The following is a 26,638-nucleotide window of genomic DNA, read 5'->3' on the forward strand; positions in this document are numbered from 1 at the left end:
CTTTGACTTCAGTTAAGCCAAATAAACAAAGCTTTCTGTTCAAGTCAAAGGCGACTCGCTACTTTCCCTGCCTTTTAAGGGTTGGAGCCTCACTCTTACTCAGGGGTTTCACTGTTCTGTTTATCCGACTCCAGTGGGTTAGGGGAAGTGATACATGGTTAATAGCTCCTTTGTAAAGGAGCGTGTTGTTAAATGGGAGCTGATGAGGCCTTAGTGATGGGGTGTGACCCTTGGTAGCTCTGAGGCTTGAGCAAGTGCCTTGGGTCCTTTTCACCATTTCAGATCTGTGCTGTCAGAGATGAGGGGAGCCAGTTGCCTGCACGCATAAATCATCACAAATCTCTCACCACCTTGGGAAATTTGTCTTGAAAAAATAATAAAGATGGCAGTGAACGTGTATTGAAAGCTTGCTGTATCCAATACGATTCTAAACCTTTGACACATACTGACTTGTGGAGCCCTCGAGGCAGTCCTATGGGGCCAGCACTTGTAGGGGCCCCTTGAGCAGATGGAGAAACACAGGTGCTGGGAAGATGATCATTTGTAAGCATCCTGCTTGCACAGTGGTGGACCGGAGACCCTGGACCAAGCCAGCCAATTCTGTTTACGCTTAGAGGCACTGTTCTTTTCTTTTTTTTTGGGGGGGGGGGTTAGGGAAAGGGGGAATACCCAGTGGTGCTCAGGACTCACTCTTCTCTCTGTGTTAAGAGATCACTCCTGGTAGGGCTGGCAGGACCCCGTGTAGTGCCAACAATCAAACTGGGGTTGGCCACATGCACGGAAATCACCTTAACCCCTGTCCTATCTCTACTGACACAGGAGGCACTTTTCCATCCATTCAGCTAGTTAACCATGACTTCTTATTTCCTAATCAGTGCCAGGAACTCTCCTAGATTCTTTGGCAGAACAGCAGAGCAGATGAAGATACTACCTCTTTGAATTTGTGTGTGTGTGTGTGTGTGTGTGTGTGTGTGTGTGTGTGTGCGCACGCGTGCGAGGGAGAGAGAGCGATAGAGAAAGAGAGAGAGGGAGCATGAGAGAGCCAGAGTTGAGAGAGAGCACAAGGGAGTTAGACCAAGAGAGTGCGAGAAAGAGAGTCAGTGAAAGAGAAACGGAATGATAAAATACATGTACTCACGAACACTAATTTAGTAAACCATGTGGTATGTTCTGAGGGGTCACGGTCCTCAGTTTTTAAAAATGTGTTTTGGGGATTATCGGGAGCTGCAAGGAAGAGAGTGCTGCAGTTTTTTTCTCCTGGTTTATTTTTATTTATTTATTTAATTTTTAATTTTATCGAATCACCATGAGATAGTTACAAGCTTTCGTGTTTGGATTACAATCAAACAATGATCAAACACCCATCCCTCCACGAGTGCACATTCCCCACCACCAATATCCCCGGTATACCCCTCCTTTCCCACCCTCCCCCTGCCTCCATGGCAGACATGATTTCGCATAATCTCTCTCTACTTTTGGGCATGATGATTTGCAATACAGACCCTGAGAGGTTTCATGTTTGGTCCTTTATCTACTTTCTGTACACATCTCCATCCTGGCCGATTCCTCCAGCCATCTTTTTCTTAGTGATCCCTTCTCTATCCCAGCTTTCAAAAGAACAAAAAGCAACCAGTGCTGGTGTGGATGTGGGGAAAAAGGGACACTCTTTCACTGTTGGTGGGAATGCCCACTAGTCCAGCCTTTCTGGAAAACAATGTGGACAGTCCTTCAAAAACTAGAAATTGAGCTTCCATATGACCCCACAATACCACTTCTGGGAATATATCTCTAGGATGCAAAAAAGAGTGCTGCAGTTTTTTTTAAAATTTTTTAAAAATTTTTTTAATTATATTTATTTATTTTTTAATAGTGAGGCACCATGAGGTACAGCTGTAGACTTACACATTTTTGTGCTTGGGTTTCAATTATACAATGATCAAACACCCATCCCTCCACCAATGCGCATTTCCCACCACCAGGGATCCCAGCATCCCCTCCTCCCTCCAGCCCCCATCCCACCCTGCCTCTGTGGCAGGGCATTTCCCTCTCTCTCCTTTTGAGTGCGATTGCTGCAGTTTTAACTACACCAGTTACCATTAGCCTGACTGAAAAGTTGCCACTTAGAAAAAGGAAGAAAGAGTAACTCTAAAGAAAGAGCATCTAGGTTGTATGTTGGCTGCTACTCTGAACCTCTGTGTTAGAGCAAGGATTGGGGTGGGATCATTGTTTAATGCCAGAGAGACATCATCAGTGCTCTGTAAATATAACTCATTGGAGCAAATGGCCACTGGATGTAGTTGAAATATATATATATATATATATATATATATATATATATATATAACCTTAGATCTTTGATTATATGTTTCCTTCAGTTGCACCAGATGCTTTGGGACTGATTTGGTGATGTACTGGGGTCTAGGACTTGATTTTCATGATGTGACCAGGGGTTAGTAATGCCTGACTTACTGGATCTGTACATATTGGCCTGGAAATGCCTCTGAATTCTTTTGCAATTCTGAAATAGACATAGGCTTTTTGCTGCCAGTAACTGATTTCATTTTGATGAAATGCAAAAGATAAATGAAACTGGTTGCACTGTTCAGTTCAAATCACAGGATTGGTGCTGCAAACAATGCTGTCTTTGGTCTGGCAGTAAGATGTTTTCAGAGATTTGGGGAATCATTTTGCATTTTTAAAATGACGGGGGGGGGGGGAAGAAAGAGAAGCAACTTTTCTTCCCCTTTGGGAATCAGCTTAAGTAAAACGCCTTAACTCCTGCCCCTCCTGGAAAGAGATGAACTCTCAAGGTGCCTTTTTATTTTTCCCTGAATCTTGGTTGCCTTGCCGCCTTGCCTTTAGCCTTTATCTATAGTGAATCTGGAAACTGCTTGAATTGCTCTGCTTGGCTGTTGGACTGGTGGAACCTCTGGACCTCAAGTATCATGTTAGGGATGTATTAAAAAGATAGAACATCTTCTCTGAGTATTGAAGGGAAGACATGAAACTTACAAGCTTGAGGTATCAAAAATGAAAGCTGTTAGGATGAAGATTCAGTTTCTGTGGGTTGCAGACAGACTTGAGTCATTCTGAAGAATGCATAACAATCACTGTCACTGTCACTGTCCTCCTGTTGTTCATCGATTTGCTCGAGCAGGCCAGTAACATTGTGAGACTTGTTACTGTGTTTGGCATATCGAATATGTCATGGGTAGCTTGCCAGGTTTTGCCATGTGGATGAGATACTCTCGATAGCTTGCCGGGCTCTCCGAGAGGGATCAAACTCAGGTCAGACGTGCGGGCCGTGTGCAAGGCAAATGCCTTACCCGCTGTGCTATTGCTCCAGCCCACATAATAATAATAATAATAATAATAATAATAATAATAATAACAATAATATTAATAATAAAACTCTAAATAAATAACAAAATCATAAAAATAAAACTCTCAGGGTCTTCCATGTCTAAAATAGGTTTCCTGATGAGCAATAGAATCCTTGAAGCTGGTAAATTGGCAGTTGCATAAAGGATATTGGACTAGAGATTTCTTTATTTGAGTGGGGGAGGGGGCTTTCAGTTCAGGTTCCTCCACTAGGTTCCTCATCAAGCGCCTACAAAGTGCTGTGAAATTGGTTGATAAAGGGTCATTGTTTACTGTGTGTGTTTCAGGCAGTAATTTTAATTTCTTAATGTTTTTATGGAAGTAACAAGGTAGTTCAACAATATATGAAGTGGCAGGTTGTTATCATTATAAATCAGCATCTCTCTGTGTGGCTTTAAGTTCACAACTACAAGCATTTCATTTCTCTCCTTCAACATACAATCAACCTTCTTTAAATAGAGTTCTTACTCTTTTAAATTGATACTGCTAATGTTCCCTCTCAATGCGTTTATGCCCTTGAGTTGCTCAGAAGTGCTTCCCTGCCTTTCATGAGGTCAATAATACACATATTCTGTCTCTGTCACTGCTGACAGTGCCTGTTATCTGATCTGGATATTAATAGGAAAATCTACAGTGTTTCCCTGTCTTCTGTGGGATATAGCTTCCCGATCAAAGAATCAGGTTTAAGAAATAATTTGTCCTTATTTTCAGTGCTGTTGTGGGTACTGACTCTACCTGCGCCCTTAGTCTTACTTCTGTTTATTACCGTAAAACATCTACGTCACTCAGCCTTAAAACAGGACCCTGCTTTGTGCTGGAGTTGAATGTCTGGAATAAATGTTTTCAGTCTATGTGTCAGTGTTTGAATTTGTTCTGTTGGATAGTGATATTTGATCAGAAGCTGCATATTGACTAGAACCAAATAAGGACCATATTTCCCTCAAAATTATGATGTGCTGTGATTTAGTCCAGACAGGACAATTATTCTTCCATCTGATCGTAAAGTCCATATCAGCTGACTTGTCCAGAATGCAGCTTTGTTCTGGGTTCTAGTTACAGAAATGTGCTCACTGCATTATTAAGATAAAATCAGGCTTGTTCTGAGGAAAGAAATGAGACAGACCAGTGATGTCAGAACAAGATCATAAGTGCGAATTCTCAAGGGGGAGACCCCAGTTCTCTTTCTGTGCCAAGTATGAAGGTGATAGGTGAGATGTGGACTCAGAGAAGTGTGTGTCTCTAATGTCAGTCTTGGCCAGAGCCTGCAGTTCCTGGAAAAGCTAATGGATGCAAATGTTTTTGAAAACAGCAATCAAATATGTAACTGAGGGGAGTAGCCGCAGACCTTTGGGAGATATTTCTTTGAATTTAGAGACATTTCCTAAGTGTCCCCGAAAATCTCCCTTATTCCAATTCTTATAGCATTTATTTCATGGAAAGTGAGTTTGTAGCCGGGTTCTGCATGTGAGATCATGGAATGATTCAGGAAGGCCAGTTCAGGTCCTTCTTGAGCTATTCCAGCGGAGGAGACTAGAACCCCTTTGCTTAGGTTAGTTAATACCCCCGAAGACAGACAACTGCAATACTTCTGATGTGAATCATACAGGAATCATTTCTGGGCTTTCCTAAGCAATGAACTAGGAACACACGCTCCAGACCGTGCCCGTTCCACGCCTGGAGCAGGGAAGCCTGTTTCTGGAGCGTAAATCTCATATTCGGATGATGCATTAGATGTGCCCATTCTATCAATTCCTCTTTGAATTCAAAACCCATCACCAAATGAAAACCAGTTGTTAACACTGCATGAACTCATAATTGTAACTTTAGAAGCTCTGAGCAATGTGTAGAAATGTTATTAAAACATTTTTTGTTTGCTACCCTTTCTGTGGTAAATTCCTTTTCTGCATTTTTCAAGCAGATGGAGCAGCAGAAAGGGAATCACAATTTCCAGGGAAAAATATCCGGAATTTTTCTTATATTTGTGGATTGACCTTCTGGCTATGTGGGACTTCACTCTCTGGCAAGGTGGATAGGTGTGTGTGTGTGGGGAAGATTGCTTATCTATGCATGGGGACCTCTTGAAGGCTCAGTGACTATTTCAACCTACTTGTGGGCATGTCTGAGTTATGTCCACAGACTATGGCCAGGTCATGTGTTCTAGCTGTTAGATGGATCTTAGATCTCAGGAAGAACAGGCCAGATACCAACACGTGGACTATAAGAAACAAGTGCTCCTAAGTGCTAGGAGCATGATGTAAAGAAAAAATTTAGAGGTCTGGGAATAAGAATATTTCTTGTCCTCCAGCATAAAGAACTGAATTAATGTTCTGCTTATATCTCCTAAAGATAGTGCAGCTCATGAAACATAACTGATTGTTCCTGGATGTTTGCAAGGCTTGGCTTGTTAACCAGGTTTATTATATTCTTGGCTATTTTGTTTTATTTTTGTGATGCTGGGGACCTCACCCATGCAAGCCAAGTGCTCCTACTTGGGACTGATTGTGTTCCCCAAATGAGGGTTTTTTTTTAAATTAAAAAGAATTTTTAAAAAATGTATCACCGTGAGGTATATAGTTACAGACTTACAAACTTTCATGCTTATTTTTCAGTCATACAATGATTGAATACCCATCACTCCACCAGTGCCCATTCACCACCAGTGATCCCAGTATCCCTCCCATCCATCCCCAGCCCCCTTCTCCCCGCATCTGTGGCAGGCACATTCCCTTCCCAAATGCGTTTTAATGAACAATGTCAGTTAGAGTTCACTGAGGACTTGCTAAGTGACCTTTCCTTCCTGAGAACTCCACCGTGCTTCTTTGCTTAACTCGTGACATCCAGGGAGACAGTCCCAATCTCATTACACAGATGCAAAGTGAGAAGCTTGGAACATGGCTGGTACCCATGGCAGGTGGGGGGGACTTATCACCTCAGAAGTTCTGTGGCTGCGTTGACATTCTCACCAGTGTGCCTGTTATAGCCTCCCGTTTCGTTTATTGCAGCCCTAATCTACCCCAGTCTCAAGAGTAGCAGTGACTGGGAAGTAGCTGTTCAGAGAAAAGAAGTAATGAAGCCCATCTCAAAACCAAGTCTTCATTGGCAATCAGTGCCAGCAACTGCTGGGTGTCCAGGGCCTGGCAGGACTCTACTTCCGGTCCCACCGAGATTGGCTGTGAACGAGTGACTTGCCTTTGCAGTGAAGCTTTCCTTTGATCCAGCAGTGCTTAGGGCTTATTCCTGGCTCTGTGCTCAGAGATTACTTTGAACAGTGCTTGGAGGACCATAGGCATTGCCAGGTATCGAACTGAGTTGGCCATATATATGCAAGACAAACACCCTAACCTCTGTCCCATCAACCTACAGTGAGCTAAGTCTTGGTCTTTCAAGTGTAGGAAATCTAGTGGGAGAGGGAAGTCAAGTTCTCTTTAGTAAACCCTTAAAAACAGGAACAGAAGGGGCTGGGGAGATAGTCCAGCAGGTAAGGTGCTTGCCCTGTGTACCACAGATCAGGGTCCAATCCCCAGCAATGCATATGAATCCCTGTCTCATGGCCAGGATGATCCCTGAGCATAGAGCCGTAAGCCATGAGCATAGTTAGGTGTGACCCAACCAACCAACAAATCTAACAGCACCCCTACACACACACACACACACACACACACACACACACACACACACACTGGACAGTTATAGATTCAGTGATCAAAACTAGATCTTTCAAAGAAAATTTTTGTGTCATTTAATTCTTTCAAGGCCATATTAACTTTGATGAGGCAATAATCTGACAGATTAGCCAGTTGTACAATGTTTATAATAACCATAGCAGTAATGAGTTAATATATCCTATATTGGGGAAAGCGCAAAGGGAAATGTCTCTGAATTTTTCAGACCATATGAACTTTTATTTTTAGGGGTTTTTTTTTTGGACTCTGGGCCACACCTGGTGGTCCTCAGTTCTTACTCCTGGCTCTGTGCTCAGGGATCACTCTTGGCAGGTTTGGGGGATTATGGGGTGCCGGGGATAGAAACTGAATGGCCACATGAAGGCAAGTGACCTACCCACTGTAATATCATTCCAACCCCCAGATGTTATGAACTTTTAATTGAGTTTTGGGAAGTCGTTTACCTGAGATGGTTTAGTACCAGCTCCTAAAAACATAAGCTGTTTTTATTTCCCTCTGGTTTCAAAACCATGGATTTGAAACAGCTCTTAAGATGGGGAATTATTCCAGTATGTATTTGCAAATGTGCCTCTCTCTTTTTCCAGCCCTTGGGAGGCTTCTCCATGGTATCTATGAAATTGCTTTGGAGACTAGAAAGCATTTCAGTAATTTATCTCATTTGTTGCCCACAGGGATTGTGGAAGGGGTGTTTATCATTATTTCCAGTCCGTAGGTCAAGGAATCTAAGTGATTGGTCTTGATTTTACAATGAAGATTAGATGGGAACCTTTAGCTACTAAATATTGTATTCTAAATTCCATATGCCCCCAGACTCCATTAAATGATACAAGGTAAAGCAAAAGAATTTGGTCATGTTAGAGAAGCCGATAGGTAGTTTTGAGGGCTTTGTTTTTGCACCAGCCTCCCCCCCGCCCACCAACTGCTCAGGGCTTACTCCTGGTTTTTCATTCAGAGATCATTCCTTGCAATGTCAGGGAATCATATGAGGTGCCAGGATTGAACCTGGGTCAGTTGTATGCTAGCCAGGCACCCTCCCCATTATACCAACACTCCTGCCCAACAGGCACTGTTGAATATTCTAAACTGCTTGGGCCCAAGGATGAAAATGAAGATCCTTGAAATGTTTTTCAACTCTGCTGGAAATAGAGAAGCCTGGGTTTTCTACAGATTTCTGTGGGTCTTCTCCAGCCATAGAAATTAGGTCACAGAATTTTGCAACAACATGAGGAGCATCTGTATGTTAATAAAATTATAACAATGAGAATGCAGATAAAATTATCGGGCTGGAGCGATAGCACAGGGCTGGAGCGATAGCACAGCGGGTAGGGCGTTCGCCTTACAAGCGGCCAACATGGCGGACCCGAGTTCGATTCCTCCGCCCCTCTTGGAGAGCCCGGCAAGCTACCGAGAGTATTCGATATGCCAGACACAGTAACAACAAAGTCTCCAATGGAGACGTTACTGGGCCCGCTCGAGCAAATCGATGATCAACGGGAGGGCCTTTTTCATTAGAGTACACTTCCTCATTGATACAACTCAACTGAGTATGGGTGTGTGTTTCCCTCTGAAAATTTCCATTGAGGATGCTTAGAGAACTTTCAGATTTAAATTTTCTCCCCAAAAGATCAAGAGAACCAACTCTAACATGGGGAACCCTCAGCGTCCTTGTGCTCCAGTTTCTTTAATCTTCTAGTATCTCTTGCTATTGAATAATTGCATTGTTCAGAGGTGTTTGGGAGTGTTCGTGGGGCTACTTCGTTAAGATGAGTTGATACCAGTCTGTTTCTGCACCCATTGCCTACATAACAGTGGGGAGACTTGCCTGAGCTCTGGAATCCCTGGAAATTGCACCTGATGGTAGCAGCTGGGGGCTCTGGGCACCCCAATACAGGTGACTGGCTACATCTCCACTTTGAAAAACATCCTTTCCAGGCGCTTCCAGAGGCCTAGAGCAATAGTACAAGTGCTAAGGCATTTGTCTTGCATGCTGCTGACTTGGATTTGATCTAGTACCCATGTGGCCTCTCTCGTCCTGCCAGGAATGATCCTGAGCACAGAGTAGGAGTAAGCCCTGGGCACTGCCAGGTATGGCACAAAAACAAAATCAGAAGCCTCACAGTGTTCTGGAGAAGTAGTGCTGGGGCCCGGGCAAATAGTACAGTGGCTGTAGCCAATCCGAGTTTGGTCTCAGCATCTCATCTAGTTCCCTGAGTACCACTAGGAGTTACTCCTGAGCGCAGGGTCAGGAGGAACCCTTGAGCATCACTGGGTGTGACCCCAAAACAAAAAGAATGAAGATGCAGTGCTATTGCACTGGGGACAGGGGAAAGGCAGTGGAGATGGTGGCTGTGGGAACATGGGGTTTCTTTCGAAGAGTTTGGTGTTAGTTTGGACTTGGTTCAGCCCCAGGGGAAGGTAAGGTATGGCAGTCACTCCCTACTTGATTGATTTGACAAATATTACCTCTCCCCACAACACCCTGCAACACATCCCATGGATAGAACCCCAGGGCCTCATGTGTGCAAGGTGCTTCCATGCAGGTACATTCCAGTCCGAACATTCTTTCCCTTGACACATGGTACATGCTTAGGTCAGGGTGTGTTCTGGGCATTTTCCTTGAGATCTTGGTCATTCAAGCAGGTGGGAATGACAAGCAGCTCGATGTGTCTGTTGGGCTCGCCTAAATATAAGAGGTATTACTTTCGATAGAAATCATTGGTACAGGGCCAGAGCAATAGTACAGTGGAAAGGACGCTTGATGACCTGGGTTCAATCCCAGACATCCTATATGGACCTTTAAGCACTGCCAGGAATGATTTCTGAGCAAAGAGCTAGGAGTAACACCTGAGCATCAATACATGTGGCCCCCAGACAAACAAACAAACAAAACAGATGAGTTGATACCAAAAGTCACTGAGGATCAGTCATTGTGGTAAAATATCCATCACATCTGTTTGGTTTTTACTACTTTGCATTGCTTTCATTACAGTTTACTGAGATTTTCTGTCTTGTCTTTTTTTGTATTTATTATTGTTCGTCCTATCACATGCTCAGTCTGTTGTCAATATAATTTTCTCACATAGTGAGTCTTAATATACTTTTTAAAGAAATAAATTAAGGGAAATCAGTACCCATGATCTTTATCATATCTGAAAGAAGCTTATGCAAACCCTATTACATTTTTGATGAACCCTTCTTACACTAGGGCATTTTACTAAATATGAAGATTCTCTGGACAGACGTTTTCTTCTGAGGATATTCTGACTTGCAGTTTTATACTTTTAAATGTGTAATTGCATCTTAATATTGATGTGTTTTGATGCAAGAGAATTCATATTCTACCCCTCTGGGCTCTTCAAAGAACAAAGAAAAACAGTCAAACAAGCTTGAGGCACGTTGGTAAGAGAAAGAATAAAGAGAAATATATTAATAACATACATTCATCATGAGAGGGACACAGCAGAGCTGAATAGTTGATCACCTGATTTTATTTTTTTCTAAATTGTATTATATTAAAGCACCATGTGTCACAACATTAAACATAGTTGGGTTTTTGAAATAGAATGTCCCATCACCGATCCACCACCAGTGTCAATTTCCCTCCACCAGTGTTCCCAGGCTTCCTCCCCTACCTTCCCTCCACCCCCCACCCTCCAGGTCTCCCATCACCACCCAGCCCTAGCCCCGGCCTGCCCTCTTGACATCTTTTAAGTTTGGTTATTAAAGTTTGGGTCTCAGGATTTCGGTGTTGCTGATTGTTTGGTTTGGGTATATTTGCTGTCATTCCTCAGCACCACCAACATACCTGAATTCCCTTGACCGCTACCCTCGTTGCTTCTCATCTATCTCTTCCACCCTTTCCCTTCAATCTGTTTCTTTCCTTCTCCCCATATTCTGGGGCCAAGGGTGATCTGGGCATCCCCTTTTAAACCATTGCATTACCACCTTCTTTCCATTACCCTGAGCTGGAGAGAGTGCTGGGGAAGTGGGCTGCTTGCTTTAGATGCTTCTGTGGCAGGCTTTACCTGACTAGTGGTTCCCTGAGCAGGCCAGGGAGCACTTCTGAGCACAGACAGAGCCAGGAATAGCCCCCGACCCCCACCATGTGTGACCAAATCCTCAATGAATCAATAGATTGCTAAGCTAACGCAGAGGACTTTGGAAAGAAGAAAGGGAACTTAGGAAAGTGAACTAAAACAGCACAGGAAATGGTCTCTGTACACTATCTCCATTGGCAAGCATATTCTTGCGAGAACTTTTGAAGGGAGACATTTACCTGTAAATATTTATTTTTCAAAGGTGATTTCCATTCTGCCTTTGAGCCACTCTCCCTTCCCATTCCCTTCCCCATCACTCACAAATGAAACTTTCCTCAAAGGCCTATTTCTGACCTGGCAGACTTTTTGCTTCCCTATAGGCAAAAAAAGAGTTTCAAAAGAAAACAAAACGTTCAATTGTTAGCATTGCTGAAGACAATTGCTACTTCCCTGGTTTCAGTGTTGTTGACTTAACTATGTTCAGTGGTTAGTATTGAGTAGAAAGAACATTGCTGTGCGTTTTTTATTGAGAATGTTTGTCTCAGCTATCTTGGGAATTGAATTTATGGGATGATTGAATTATTCATCTGGAAAACTTTAAAATGATTCTGTTGTAGACCAGGGAGATAGCTCAGAAGACCAGAACACATGCTCTGTATGTGGCAACTTGGGTTTGATCCCTGGCAGCATTGGACCCCAGAGCACTGTCCCAGGAGCCTCCCTGTACACCATATGATGTGGTCCCCCTAGAGTAACCCCCGAAAACTAGTCTTTAGATTGAGAAGTGTTCTTTTTGCCGTATGTACTCATAGGATTAGGAATCCTTTACAACTCATATACGGAACTACTTCTTGCAGAAGGCATTCCTGCCTCTTCCTTTCACCATGCTTGATAGGAAAGTTACTGTATGTGTGTGTGTGTGTGTGTGTGTGTGTGTTTGTGTGTGTGCGCGCGCGCGCGCTGTGATCAAATGACTTGTAATTGATCTACCTCTAACTTCCCATGCTGTTTAAAATCTAGAGAAGTAATCAGTTTCCTGAAAAACTCAACATGTTACTGAACTCTAGTGAGTATGTGGATACATATGCATATACAAGCCCATACTTATAATCATTTAATATAAATTAAACAAATTCCATTATCCCTCACATCCATTTCTCTAAATGGGTAGACATGCATATCCTATAAGGCACTTTTTAAAAAAAGACTAAAGTTCGAATGTCAGACTTTTTTTCTTTAGTCTTATGACATCCATTAGAGGAATAACTTCAAGCCATGCCTTGTCAGAAGACTCGAGAAGAGGCAGAGTTCACCACATGAGCTTTGGAGATGGGATATGGGACAGAGGTGACTGTATTTTATGAACAAACGATGTGGAGTGTTTCCATGATTCCACTTGGAACTGTGTTTTACTTTTCTTTTCATCCTGAATGCACGTTTAGCTCAGATGAGGTATAGTGTCTCCTTGATGGACATTTCAGTCTACCTGATGGTGGGATGCCTTGACATATGTGTTTTGAAGGGCCAGAGTACATTCACAGACAGCACTGGTGCACTCATCTTCCTGTTTCATATTTTGATTTTAACGATCAGCAACTGTTCCATTGGTTAGAAAGATTTGTCCCACCTCATTTGGACAATGTCTGTCGTACATATTGCATCCACTTCAGTGAATTTCAAGATGTGGCATTTTTGTCCTTTTGGATCTGCTTTGCTTATTTAATTGTATTTTAATAATTTCCTCCATCTTCCATTTCTGTTGAAAGATCTCTCCTGTTGGTTACCTTGTGAGCTTGTTTTGTGAGACAGTATTTCCTTGGGGAGTCTTTCTCCGTTTTTGAAGCCATAACAACATGAACTAAGCAATAAAAAGCCAATTCCCTCCCGTTGGTTGTACTTCAAATCGTCATTTATTTGATACGGGCTAATAAAAACAGGAAAAGGATCATTTTTAAATGCTTTGGTTGGGGCTGCTTTACTTCCAATAAGGAAAATTGCCTCACCAGGGGGAACATGGGTAATAAAGATACAACTAACTGAATAATTGTATTCATGGTAATGTTAAAATCCCCGAGCTGCTGCCTGCAAATCTAATTTAATCCTGGGATGGCTGTGTGTCCACTGTAGTGTGTAGATTAGAATTTTCTGTGGCTGTTGATCATATGTTCTCACTTCACAAAGATTCATTACAAATGCTACTGGAGACTTCGGATGTGTAAACTCCCCTCTCACCCCCAATACTTTGTAAATCTTAAGATTAGGCAGCAAAGGGGATTTGGAAAACCAACCAGGAATGAGATGTGGACTAGAATTGTGGGTATTATAGTGGGAAAAGTAACCTCTTATCACCTTATAGAGGAAAAATTGAGGCACAAAAATGAAATGGGTCAGACAGAAAATAACTCTTCAGTACATTAAACTTGATTTTCTCTCATGATTCTGGGGATTGAACCCAGGAAAGAGGAAGTAGTCTTACTGCTGAGTCACTCTTTGCTTTTTTTAAAAATCATTTCTCTTTCTCTCCCTTGCTTCTTTTTCTCTTACTTTCAGAAGACTTGAGTTGAATATAGTGGCCCTTCTTTCCTGCCAAATTAGCCTCCACAGGGCTGAACCTGCCATACCCTAAACTCCATAGAGTCCTGGTCCTGGTTTACCATACCCTGGTGCCTCATCAAAGATTGCTTTTACCCAAGGTGAGGCAGTTACTCCAGATGGCTGAGAAGAAGTCCAGTCTGGGTAGTTTTGAAGAGTCATCTTGATTCATTGCTCTTAGGGATTGATGAGATCCTTTGCGGCATCTCTATCAGACCAGCTCGTCCCCTGCCCTGTCTGTCTTCACCTGGCCTTTCCCAAGGGGGCTTCCCAGAAACCTGCCCCTCAGATCCTTTTACAGATGGTTACTGGAGATGGAGCAGTGGGAACAGGACGCTCTTCTAGCAGGAAGATGCTACTGCTATGAAATCTTCCCAAGGATCCTTCTGTCCCAGAAGGGGAGTACTCAGTTTATAGATGAGACAGGAACTGATTCCTGATTGAGAACCAAATGGAGCTCTTTCAATGGGTAGACTAAGAATGCAAGTCTATTTGACTCAAGGACCTTGTCCAGTAATACTACATAGCTAGTTGGAAAAAGAGCAACAGCAAACCGAATGTTCCCGTTTGCTACTATTCATGTTATTTTTGAGGAGCCATCATGGAATTTGCCAGAACTCAGAATTGATTGCAAGTTGGTCTGGAGACCATTTGTTTGCCTGCTCTATATCTTCAGATCTGGCGCTGGAATTGGACATCCTTGATAAGTCCTACATGATCCCGTTTACTGATTGTCTACCAGAGGTAAAGAGTTATCTCTGAAGTTGACAGTGGTTGATAGTAGAAGAGTGGGGAAGAAGTAATGAAGTGGAAACAGATGGTCATAGATATTATTGTCTGAAAATCAACAATTCTTATTACTCTCTACTGAGAGATTTGGGAGATTGGCAATGATTGTTACATGGTAGGCTAGTACCAAGTAAAAATTAATTAGACAGATAAAACACACAGGACTAGGCTGAATGAATCATAAAGAAAATGAAAAATGACTAAATTAATATGTAGTCTCTTGATCACCCTAAATAGTTTATTGTTCATTTTATTATGCATAAATAATGTTCCATTGGGATTAGCAAAGAATTATAATCTCAGAGTTTCTGTAATCTGGAGAAATTGGGAGTAATTGGAAAGCTACTCTTCATTCAATATTATCAGCATTACAAGGATCCAGGTTTTGTAAACTTTCCTTAGCATAAATAACCAGCCACTCCTTTAGAAAACATTCTTCAACTCCCACTGTTTACAAATTAAGTCAAAATTTATTTATTCTTGGTATACAAGCTCCTATGTGTTCTGTAGCCAGATTCCCTCTCTGAGTTTCTCTCAAGGGTCTCTTTTATATTTTTACTTTTTTATTTTTTATTTTTTTGTTTTGCTGTTTGGTGATACACAGGGGTTACATCTGGCTCTTCACTCAGGAATTACTCCTGGTGGTACTCGGGGGACCATATGGGATGCTGGGAATCAAACCCAGGTTGGCCGCATGCAAGGCAAATGCCCTACCTGCTGTGCTATCGCCCCAGCCGCTCAGGCATCTATTTTATAGGCACCAAACAATCCTGGCCAAACTGGGAAGCACCTCTGTTCCTCAGATATATCCGAGATGTATAGATTTACCTTTTTTCATGCTCCCCGCCTCCCTTAGATTTTCCCTGTTTGATTACTCATGAGGTCTTCTCAGCTCAAATCCAATTCACAGTTAACTGAAATGAGAAATTTTATTTGATTTCTAGTAGATGTATTTTAGAAACCTTGTTTTGAGAAAATGTCAGGTACCTCCCAAGTCGATGTGCTCTTTCTTCCCTCTGAACTCTGATGGCATTTTACTGGTGTAGAAGTTTGAGGCTCTGCTCTATATTTAGCACTTGCATCTCACTAACCCATCTGATCTAGTATCTGACTCTTCATTGGGTATTGAAGGGTTAAATTATAATAAATTGCCTTTGATTTAAGGGAGCTACATTCTAGTGTAAAGAGAGACTGTAATAAAGCCCTAGAGGAGATCTGGAGGGTAAAAAATGAAGCTTGTGGTGGAAGACACAGAAAGGTTCTCAGAAAGGTAGGCTGAGAATGTTCACCATGACTGCCTTTCTGAGGTGACCTTGAACCAAGGCTGTAAAGATGAGAAAGCAGGTAGGAGGAGCAATGGAAGTTCAGCCAAGGAGACAGAACCAGTGGATAAGCTCCGAGGAAAGGTGTGGAAACCTAAGTTGAGACTTAGACCTCAGACCTAGATTGATAGCGTCTCGTGGTCTTGAAAGTATCATGAAAGTAGGTAGATGGCAGTGGGTGATAGGAGCAAATATTTAGCAAAGGCAGCTTTGGATCGAAGAACACTGGACAGAGAGCTGGATGATTCTTCTCCACTTTTTGTGTTTATTTGCATCTGGAGCGAGCATCAGTAACACGGCTTCTGATCTGGAGTCCTTACCTGATTGATTTGTGTGGGAGTAATAAAGTGGACCTCTCAGTTCCATCCTGCATTCTACTTGGCAGAGGTGTGCCCTTGACTACAGGTCCTTGGGGGAAGTTTTTCTGCTTGTGAGTACCTCTGCTTTTTTCTCATGATACCAATTCTTGGTTTTAATTAATATTAGCCACTGGACTGTAGATCTAAACCCACAGCTTCTGAACTAGAGATTCTAGAAGTTATGATGTCATCTTCCTATCTGCCACTTCTTTCAGCATTATTTCTTTAATCTGTTTTGAGCCTGGGTGAATAAAGGGTATGTTTTTCATGGAGTGCCATCAAGTCCCTTACGTCGGTGAGCAGTGGAGGGGGAAGAGTAGCTAAGTGAAAACAGATGGCTTCTGAAGATGTTTGGGTAGCAGTGATCGAAGAGAAGGCTATGGGTGTCATAGATGGAAAGAAGAATAGCCGAATAAGTGACACAAAAGACTCATTCTGAGCTCCACCTTCTGGGTTGAGTGCTTGGGCACTTTGTTGATCCCAAGCCTCACCTCTGAGACAGACCTGAATTTCCATCGAGTTGGTTCTTGGGACCATGGTAGTTTGGCACATCCTCTTTCCTCTGGTCTTCACCAGAATTAAAGAAATTACTTGGGAGCCGGAGCGATAGTCTAACTGAGAGGGCATTTGCCTCGCACGCAGCTGACGTGTGTTCGATCCTGAGTATCCCATGTGGACCCCCAAATACTGCCAGGGGGTAATTCCTGAGTGCTGAGCCAGGAGTAACACCTGAGCATTGCTGGGCATGACTCAAAAACAAAACAAAAATAAAATTAAATTAAAAATTAAAAAAAAGAATTTTAATAATAATAAAAAGAGATACCTTTTCAGGGACTATTAGGCTGAAGTTCCTCTAAATTTATCTAAATTATTCTCTCTTTCTCTCTCTCTTTTTTTTTGCAACCCTGGCATTGCACAGGGGTTACTCCTGGCTCATGCACTCAGGAATTCCTCCTGGAGGTGCTCGGAATTCCTATGGGATGCTGGGAATTGAACCCGGGTCGTCCGCGTGCAAGGCAGTTGCCCTACCCACTGTGCTATCATTCCAGCCCAATTATGCTCTCTTTCATAAATTCATTTAGCCAGCTGCTACTTACTGATCTTTTCTGTGTGTCAGCATCCTGCTTGCCTTGCCCATGAGATATAATGACTTAAAAAAAAAAACAAGCAAAAAACAACCAAAACAATCCAACTCATTTGTCCTCTAGGAACTTGGAATGTGTTGAGGAAACAAGAAAAGTAGGGACTGCTGATTAGGCAGTTAGGGGTCCAAACATCCCAAATTCCAATCAGGATCCTGCTACTTAAATAGCAAATGTTTTCTGCACAGCCTCATGTTTAAGGTAGCTAAGTCAGAGTCAACCTCAAATGCTACTACATGCTATTTCTAAATTCTCCTGATTTGGCCCTGTAAACTGATGGATTAACTGCAAATACATTCTGCCAGAAACTTAGAAAATTGGAAAAAACAGTTGTTTTTGGAATTCATTTTTAAAACAGGAAATTCCTGTCTATAGCTACAAAAAGTTGTCACACAAACAACATACGTTCTGCTCTATTTCCCTTTTTTTTGGACAAGCCTTTTAGATCAGCACTTGTTGGAGGAAAGTTAGAACGTGGCTTATTCTTTTGTGAAGTCTTTATTTTTGAGTTTTAACTACAGGAAGGCTCTGAAAAAGAGGCTGAGCTCTCTTTTCATTATGGCAAAAGCAGACTTTCCTAGGAAGTAGAACACTAGTGTATTTGCATCCTTCGATGACAAACTGTCAGTAAGTAGTAACCCGAATAGGTAGTTTTCTACATCATTTTATATGATGATGGTTTTCTTTATGTTCAAAAGTTGATGGAAAAAAATTCTGTTGTTTCAAAAGTTTTCAGTTCAACTTAAAATATTGTTTACATACAAGTGTGTGTGTGTGTGTGTGTGTGTGTGTGTGTGTGTGTGTGGCGTACATGTGTAGCTAATAGTTCCTATTTAGGTAGTCCCAATATTAAATTAGACATTGTTGATCAGATTCTGTTACATTTATTTGCCATCATTTTAGTTTGGCCCTCTATGTCCAATGCTACAGAAATTAATTGTGTAGCCCTCTATCACTGTAGCACTGTCCTCTTGTTGTTCATTGATTTGCTCAGGTGGGCACCAGTAATGTCTCCATTGTGAGACTTGTTGTTACTTGTTGTTACAGTTTTTGGCATATCAAATATGCTATGGTGAGCTTGCCAGGCTCTGCCGTGCGGGCAGTATACTCTCAGTAGCTTGCCGGGTTCTCTGAGAGGGTTCTCCAAGAGGGACGGAGTAATTGAATCCAGGTCAGCCGCAGGCATGGCAAACACCCCACCCATTGTGCTATCACTCAGAATATAGAAATTAACTATGGCAGAACTAAATAGAGGAGCTACAAAATAGTGATATTTTTCAACCAACACGAAAATGTGTCAGTTCTTTAAATTAGTATTTTCTTTGTGGGCCTGGAGTGATAGTCCAGTGGATTGAACGTATGCTTTGCACCTAGGAGTCCCGGGTTTGTCCCCCTGAGCACTGCTGGGAGCAATCCAAAACACCCACCAGGTATGGCTCCAAAACAACATAAAAATAAAATTAACATTTTTGCAAATGGAAACATTCTATTCTCCTCTGAGAAATTTCGAAAATAGAATGAAAATTAGGCAATCTTTTGTATCGTTGCTAACATGCTATCTGTCCTTATGTGATGTCTTACATTTATGCCATGCGGATAATGAATTTTAAAGTAGGATGGAACTCCAAAGAGAGCTTCATCCAGTGCACAGTTTTGAAATCAAACAAGTTGTTGAGCTATCAGATGCTTGGAAAGACAAGCTGTGTGCCATGGTGACTGACAGCACAAACCTGGGAACCGGATTTTTCAGACTGTGTTACTAGTTACGGGATCTTGTGCAATTTAATTCTGTGAGCCTCAACTTGTGCATTTGGAAAATGGAGTCATTAGTGGTTCTTTCTCCCAGAGTTGTTGGGGGAGAGATTGGATTAGTGTACATAAACCTTTGGTGGCTGACTTGGCACATACATGTTCTTTTTCTAGCTCTTTCTTTCATCCAGTATTAGTGTATACGCATGCCACTGCTTGCTGGATCTTAGCATCTGTGGCCGGAAGGTTCACAAACTCATAATATGACTTGCTAGAGTGAGTTTAGGGAACAGAGAGGTGTAGCGGTTACATGGGAGCCAATGGGCTTGTGATGGAGGTTACAAATCAGTACTATCATCAGTGTCAGCACTGCCATTGGTGCCATCATTATTAGCTGATTTATGACAGAATTGTAATTTAGAGTGACATCTTGTCCAGTGTTTAGCCAATTATTCTATATGGTATATCCAGGCAATGTTCATAAAAAGCAGTTTTCACTTTGGGAATTATAAACGTTTAGCCGTTTATTCTGAGCGTACTCTCTTTGGATAGTGCCATTCGATTGAAAACTCTTTGCACACTTGAGTTTCATTATTCCAAGTTCTGTAAGAAGAGGAAATTCCTACTTATTGGCAAAAGGAGGATAAAGAAAGTCCCACATTCCCCTGAGTGAATGAGTCCCTAGATTTATACATGCTCACAAGGGATGAGGGAGTGACATTTTTCTCTTATTTGTTATTGCTTTATATTTGGGCCTGTTATACTTTCAGTGTGACAACTTCATGTGTGTGTGTGTGTGTGTGTGTGTGTGTGTGTGTGTGTGTGTGTGTTGAGCAAAGATTCAGACCCCTCTGAAGCTTTTTAATAGTAATTAGAAAATAGCTATTTTATTGCTGTTAAAGTTCATCCAAGCATAGAGCCTGGAGTATCCCTTTGTTAAGCTGACTGATAAATTCACTCTGGAGCAAAAAGCCCGTGTGAATTTTAAGATGTGTCTAAATAGAATGCCCTGCAGGAATGCTTAAATGAGGGCTTTTCTGAATACATTTCAGACTTTGACCAGGCATTCTGTTTGGTTGGCTCCTTCGTTCCTATTATACTTATCCCGCTCTATTTGTCTGCCCGGCTGTCTTCCCCCCATTCCAGTCGTTCTCTCCTGCCCTGCTTCCCCTCCGTTATCCCCTTCTCGCCCTGGCTCCCTCCCTCATTTCTGTCTCCCTCCAAACTTTATATTTGACTCTTGTCTCCGGGCAGTCTGCCCAGTTGATTTATTTGTTTCTTATAATTGTATACAGATCCTCAGTTTCATGCTTCAGATGGATGTTGCAAATGACATTTGCCTTCTTTATAACACAACTCTTCTTTTTTTCCTGGAGTTTTTAAGTCTTACACTGTAAATGCAAACTTGACCTCTCCAGAGAGGAGTTTTACAAAACAAAAATTGATTGGCACACATTCCAAATGCCCCATACATTAAGTTTTCCTGCCCCAGCTTTCTGTGTGATAGAATCAAGATTGTGACTTGTTGCTTGCCTGATTGTTGTTAACTGCTTTGCAGTTATTTCTCCCAGGAAAATGTTCTGCTGAGTTTAGTGTTAGGGAAAATAAAAGTGTTACTGATAGTATGGAGTGTTACTGATAGCGTGGAAGAATCTCAGGTCCTTTGTGTTGAACTAGAAGCCGGATTCTTTTTTTTAAGGATGAATGTTAAAACCCTACGTGTATCATGCTTTAGTCTATTTTTATTTTGAGAAAATTGTGATTTGTGGCCTTCTATGTTTATGTCATATTTGGGAATAATCTGACATTTTGGGCCTTTTTGTGTGGGGGGAAGGTCACACCAGCAGTGCTCATGGCTTACTCCTGGCTCTGTGCTCAGGGATCATACCTGGTAGAACTTGGGGGACCGCATGGAATGCTGGGAATTGAACGTGTTGGCCATGTGCAAGGCAAGTGACCTAGTTGCTGCACTATCTCTTTGGCCCCCAACATTATGGGCTTTTCTATGGTCAGGGTGAGTCTTCCTCATAGTTTAGCTGTTACAGATAGAGAATTGTCCACTCAAGTCTCAGCTAGCCCCATGCTTATTTAACCACAGTTAAATAAAAGGAAAACGTCCACTTCACCAGGCACACAGTTCCCATAGCAAGAGTCAGTCTTTAGCGCTGGCTGCCCTACTACGTGCTGCAGATACAGAGCACTTCCCAGTGAGTAGGTCCTGAGCTGTTACAGAGGATCTAAGTTAGGATCAAGGACATTTACCAACTCACTGAGTTTATTAAGATAAAATAAAGTCACTTGAAAAAAAGAAGCTATAAAACGACAGTAAATAAAATTGCATTCAGTGATGATTTGAATTCCAGGAATTTTAATCCATGAATTCTATGAATGGAACAAAATTTATGTCAGATCCAAGAGGTGAGTGTCCAGATTGCTCATTTCCATCGGTCTTGCCAGGTTGCGATCCCTTTCTTTTGGCACCACATTACGGTGGCAATCTTGAGTCTATGTGTTCCAGTTGACAGAGCTAACAAAAGGAGCCCGTCTGGGGCCAAGCATCTTTCTTATAAGTTAAAAACCACCAGGACTTGGTAGAAATCACATTTGTTCCCAACCAGTTGCTGTGAACAGAGCCATGTATGCACCGCTAGGTACAATGAGACGAGACAACGTGGAGATATGTTTGAAGTATGTGAATACCACTTGCTGTGGCATCCTGTAAGAATAGATTTGATGGAACAATTGATTTTTTTTTCCTTTTTGGGTCACACCCAGCAATTCTCAGGGATCACTCCTGGCTCTGCACTCAGGAATCACTCCTGGCGGCGCTCAGGAGACCATATGGGATGCTGGGGATAAAACCTGGCTTGGTCGCCTGCAAGGCAAATGCCCCACCCGCTGTGCTATCACTCTGGCTTCAATAATCGATCATTTTTATGATAGGAATGTTCAATATAATTATATATTCCAGGGGATAAATAAACAATAATTTATTTAGAAAATGATTTATAAAATTTATAAATTTGATAAAATGATTTTAAAAAATAAATAAATTTCAGATGACAGTTTATTTGCTCTTATTAAGTTGGGCATTAAGGGAGGTGATCTGTAGATTTAACTTAGAATTCGATACTCAGATTTGATTGTCAGATTATCTAAGGACAGGAAATGTTGCTAAACTCACTCAGAGCATTTTCTTCACTTGGCTTTCATTTGCTAACCCAAGTGTTGGGTCACTTAGTATTTATACTCAGGTGTGCTGTTAAGCTCTGCTCTCACAAGTGCCCTTGATGCAGGTGGATTTGAACATGAGGATATTGACCCTCTTGCTACTCCCGGCAAAAGTTTTGATTCAGGCTCAGGCAGTGAAATACTTTAAAGGAATGGATTTTATGGTCCATTAGTGGGAGTAAATGATGTTTTCTTCTTGGAAGGCTGAAGGGTTGGCTTCCATAATGAACCAATAAACCTCTTCTAGAGAAACCTAAGACTTTTTTTCAAATTCAAGGAATTATAGTCCACTTTCCTTTTTTCGCTCTTTTAGAATTAAAGTGATAACTGTCTGTGCGCATGTGGGTTCTTACCTACTTGCTGCTGCTGTTCCCTTGTGCTCTATTCTCAAGTCTGGGAAGAGAACTTGATGTTATTATCCTCTGGTTGTAGCTTGCAACAGAAATCTGTGCTAGCAAAATCATTTTCTCATTCCTAAGTACTGAATTTTTATCTCATAGAAAAGTGCATTGGGCTCTGTTTCATCCATTTGTCATAGATTACACGATAAATAAAGAGATCCCCAAATTGTCTATTTTTTCCGTGGCAGATATATGCTGTAACTTATGCTGTAATATATGTTTGGTCCCATATAGAAGACCTGTGGAAAGTGAAGGCATCTGGATGGCGCTGACTGGTGAATCTGGGGGGAAGGATCCCCTTGTTCCCAGAGTTTGTGTTCTTCATCATTGTATCTGTCCTACTAGTTTTGAGTTCCTGAGAGTACCAATGTACCTAATATTCTTGAGATCAGGGCAGAAACTTCTTTAACATCATGAATGTCTACCATTGTGTAGTTTGAATTCTGACCCTGTCACTTATAAGCCTTGTGATCTTGAACCAAGGAAATTTCCCCTGGTGCCTCAGTTTACCCATTTTAAATTTTTAATTAATTTTTTTAATTGAATCACCATGTCACCATGAGATAGGGTTAGTTTCCCCATCTTTAAAGTGAAAAAGTCATGATAAGTTGTGAGCATAATTAGGAGACTTTGATAGGAGTTAGAAATAATGGAAGGTGAATTGAAAGTTCTAGGCACATTGTTAATACTCTATAGATGGTAGCTGTTTTCTGTATATATTCAATTTCGTTATATCTTTATGTAGAAAATAGAGAACCTCTCTTTCTCTTTTTCTAAAGACACTCAAGAAGATTCCCATCTTTAAACATTTTTAAAAATATTTTTTTATCAAGTTATTAATAAATGATTTTGACACAATCTAGTTTCAAAGACACCCAACAACGCATTCTTTTTATAATGGTGCTGTAGAAGGAGACCTTTTTTCTTTTCTTTTCTTTTCTTTTCTTTTCTTTTCTTTTCTTTTCTTTTCTTTTCTTTCCTTTCCTTTCCTTTCCTTTCCTTTCCTTTTCTTGTCTTTTTAAGAAGGTCATAGGAATATCCTTGTGTTTCAATGAGGTCATTGAAGTTGGAGAAATCACTGTTGCACAGAAACAGAATTAGGTCGGTGAGTTGTACCTCAGCCCAGTTCTCTTGGCTCCCAGTAGAATATTTTTTCCGTTACACATCTGCATTTCTCTTAATATGCGTGTATGTATGTGTACATATAACCAACAGCTCTATGGTATAAGAGAAAGGATGGGGGTTCTCATTCCTAATATTCACAGACACAGAAAGAATCCAGAGAATGTGGATTAAAAAGAATTTTGAGCAAGTTGAGTTTTGTCAGTTGCTCTCATCATTGATGATCCTAAGCATAACGGCATCTCTTCCCTGTAAAGTAGTGCATAAGGTTATTTGAAATATCCGAAAGAGCCTTAGAAACTTGTACTGTTTTAGAACCTGGAAGCTGGATTTTGGTTTCGTGGGCAGAGGACACACACACACACACACACACACACACACACGGACACACACACACACAAATGCAAACACAGTGATTAGTAATGAGTATGAGATCATCCTCTCCAAAGTAAAATACTGTTCTGTGTTTGCCACAAATGACAAGAAGGTGGTGAAAGAAATTGGGGACTGAATGAGGTCATCTGCAGTTGGGCAGTGTGCTGGAGGAACCCAGTGTTGGGACTTGAGTTTCAAGTCAATGTCTAGAGTCAATGGGACTTTGGCTTGGCAGAGAGATTGAGCAGTGGAGAGGGTGGGTGATGGGATGGGCGGTTGACAGGAAGTTCCATGGAGGAAATGGCTGCAGGCAGGATTGGTGGGCCTGGGCTGGGGTCTGGGAAAGGAGTTTATGAGGATAATTGACACATTACCCCATTTGCTTATCAGTGAACTCTCCTGAGAATTTTGTGTTATAGTAGCTCATTCACTTACATCTTGTCTGGGGAGAGAAGCAAAGGGCCTGTTTGTGGGAACAAGAAGGTTTCCAAAGGCATCTTTTGGTTGCCCTTAAAGTTTTGGTTAACATCCAGTCCTGGGAGGAATGATCAAGAAGCCATTTAATCAGTGTAAAACAATGAGTATCTCATGTTAGAATCTCAAAACAATTAAAGCCTTTATTTAAAACAGACCTGGGACCCTCAAAGGCACAGGGCAAGAGCTTTCTGTTAGCATACTAGAGGGAAGGCTGTTAAACAAAACAAAACAAGTCTACAAATAGAAAAGGAACATTCCTGCATAAAATCAAACTTCAGCTAAATGAAGGGAGTATGAACACGTCCTAGGTCGGAACAGAAACCGTCATAATCAAATCTAGACCCAGAGGTGAAGGGGCATAAAAATGGATAATCCAGTTACTTGTCCTGAATTCTTCGCTTTCTTGTTCCTGTGAAGACTATCCATGGCCAAGGAGTGTAGTTCGTCTTAGAAAGAACTTGAGGCTGTTGTAAACTTCCTTGAGCATTTATAATGCCCAGACTCAGAGCCTCTTGCCTGAGTTTATCCCGGAGAGTCTTCCTTGCTTCAAGGTCGTGGGGAGTTGACTGCTGCTCTTTTCCCACTGCAGTAGTTCACTCCTTTCGTTGATCTAAAGTCCAGCAAGACGGGTCTCCTCTCCCAGTGCAGTCACCTGGGTCTGTTCTCTGTTTCTCAGCAGTGCTAGATCTTTGCATGTGGGGACTGTTGAGACCTGGGCTAGCTGACTAAACCTGGAATGTTCCAGCAAGCCAGACCTTCTGTTGGAGCATCTTTCTACATTACATTTGGGGTTCATGTGACTGCTCTTGACCACTTAGATTCTGTTTCTCTAGAATAGGAACTGGCATTTTCCTATAAATCCCCTCGTTAGAATAAACAAACTGGTCACACTGTCCATCATGATTCAAGGCCACAGAAAAACCAAAATACTTTTCTCAGGCAGTATGTTCTGGGGACTCAGAGAGGATTTCCTGGAAGTCAATCATTGACAGGTACAGAGATGTAATAGATATATTAAAATGATCTGTAGCACTGTAGTACTGTCCTCCTGTTGTTTATTGATTTGCTCGAGTGGGCCCAGCAATGTCTCCTTTGTGAGACTTGTTGTTACAGTGTTTGGCATATCGAATACGTCACAGGTAGCTTGCCAGGCTTTGCCATGTGGGTGAGATACTCTCAGTAGCTTGCCAGGCTCTCTGAGACAGGTGGAGGAATTGAACCTGGGCCAACCAGGTAGGCCGCATGCAAGGCAAATGCCCTACTTGCTGTGGTATACTTACATTAAAATGATCAACTCAGAATAAAACCAGAAATGAATGATTGCAAGAAAACATGTTTATCCATCATCATTGAGTTGTGAGAATCATTATTTATTATTTTTTATATTTATATTTATGTTTCTTTGGTGTTTTGAGGTCATGCTTGTCAGTGTCCAGGGCTTAGTTTTTTTTTATTATTGTTTTTTTTGAATCACAGTGAAACACACAGTTACAAAGTTGTTCATGATTATATTTCAGTTATATAATGTTCCAATACCCATCTTATCACCAGTGTATGTTTTCCACCACCAATGTTCCCAGTTTCCACCTGTGTCCTCCTGGAACTTCTCCTCCTCCTCTTGTTCCTCTTCCTCTTCTTCTTCCTCCTTTTCCTCCTCCTCCTTTTTCTCTTCCTCCTCTTCCTCCTCCTATTCTTACTCCTCCTCCTCCTCCTACTCCTCATCTTACTCCTGGCATTTTCCTATAAATATCCTCATTAGAATAAACTGGTCACACTGCCCATCATGATTCTTACTCCTCCTCTTCCTTCCTCCTTCTTCTCCTCCTCTTTCCTCCTTTGAGGAAGTTTCTGTTCATTCTTTCCCCCTATTTTTGATGGAGACGGAGTTTCTTTCTTGTAAAGTTCTACAAGTGCCTTGTAGAACTTTGATACTAACCCGTTATCAGATGGGTATTGGGTGAATAACCTCTCTCATTCT

At 41.7% G+C, this 26,638-nt stretch overlaps 1 protein-coding gene across 2 annotated transcripts in view; it reads left to right on the forward strand.

The window, feature by feature from the left end:
* Positions 1 to 26,638, forward strand: part of FBXL7 (F-box and leucine rich repeat protein 7) — a 454,679-nt gene that overhangs the window by 4,690 nt on the left and 423,351 nt on the right. The gene's annotated exons all lie outside the window — the stretch shown is intronic.

Source organism: Sorex fumeus, unplaced genomic scaffold, assembly GCF_029834395.1.
Source record: "Sorex fumeus unplaced genomic scaffold, SorFum_2.1 ptg000240l, whole genome shotgun sequence".
Classification (NCBI taxonomy): Eukaryota; Metazoa; Chordata; class Mammalia; order Eulipotyphla; family Soricidae; genus Sorex; species Sorex fumeus.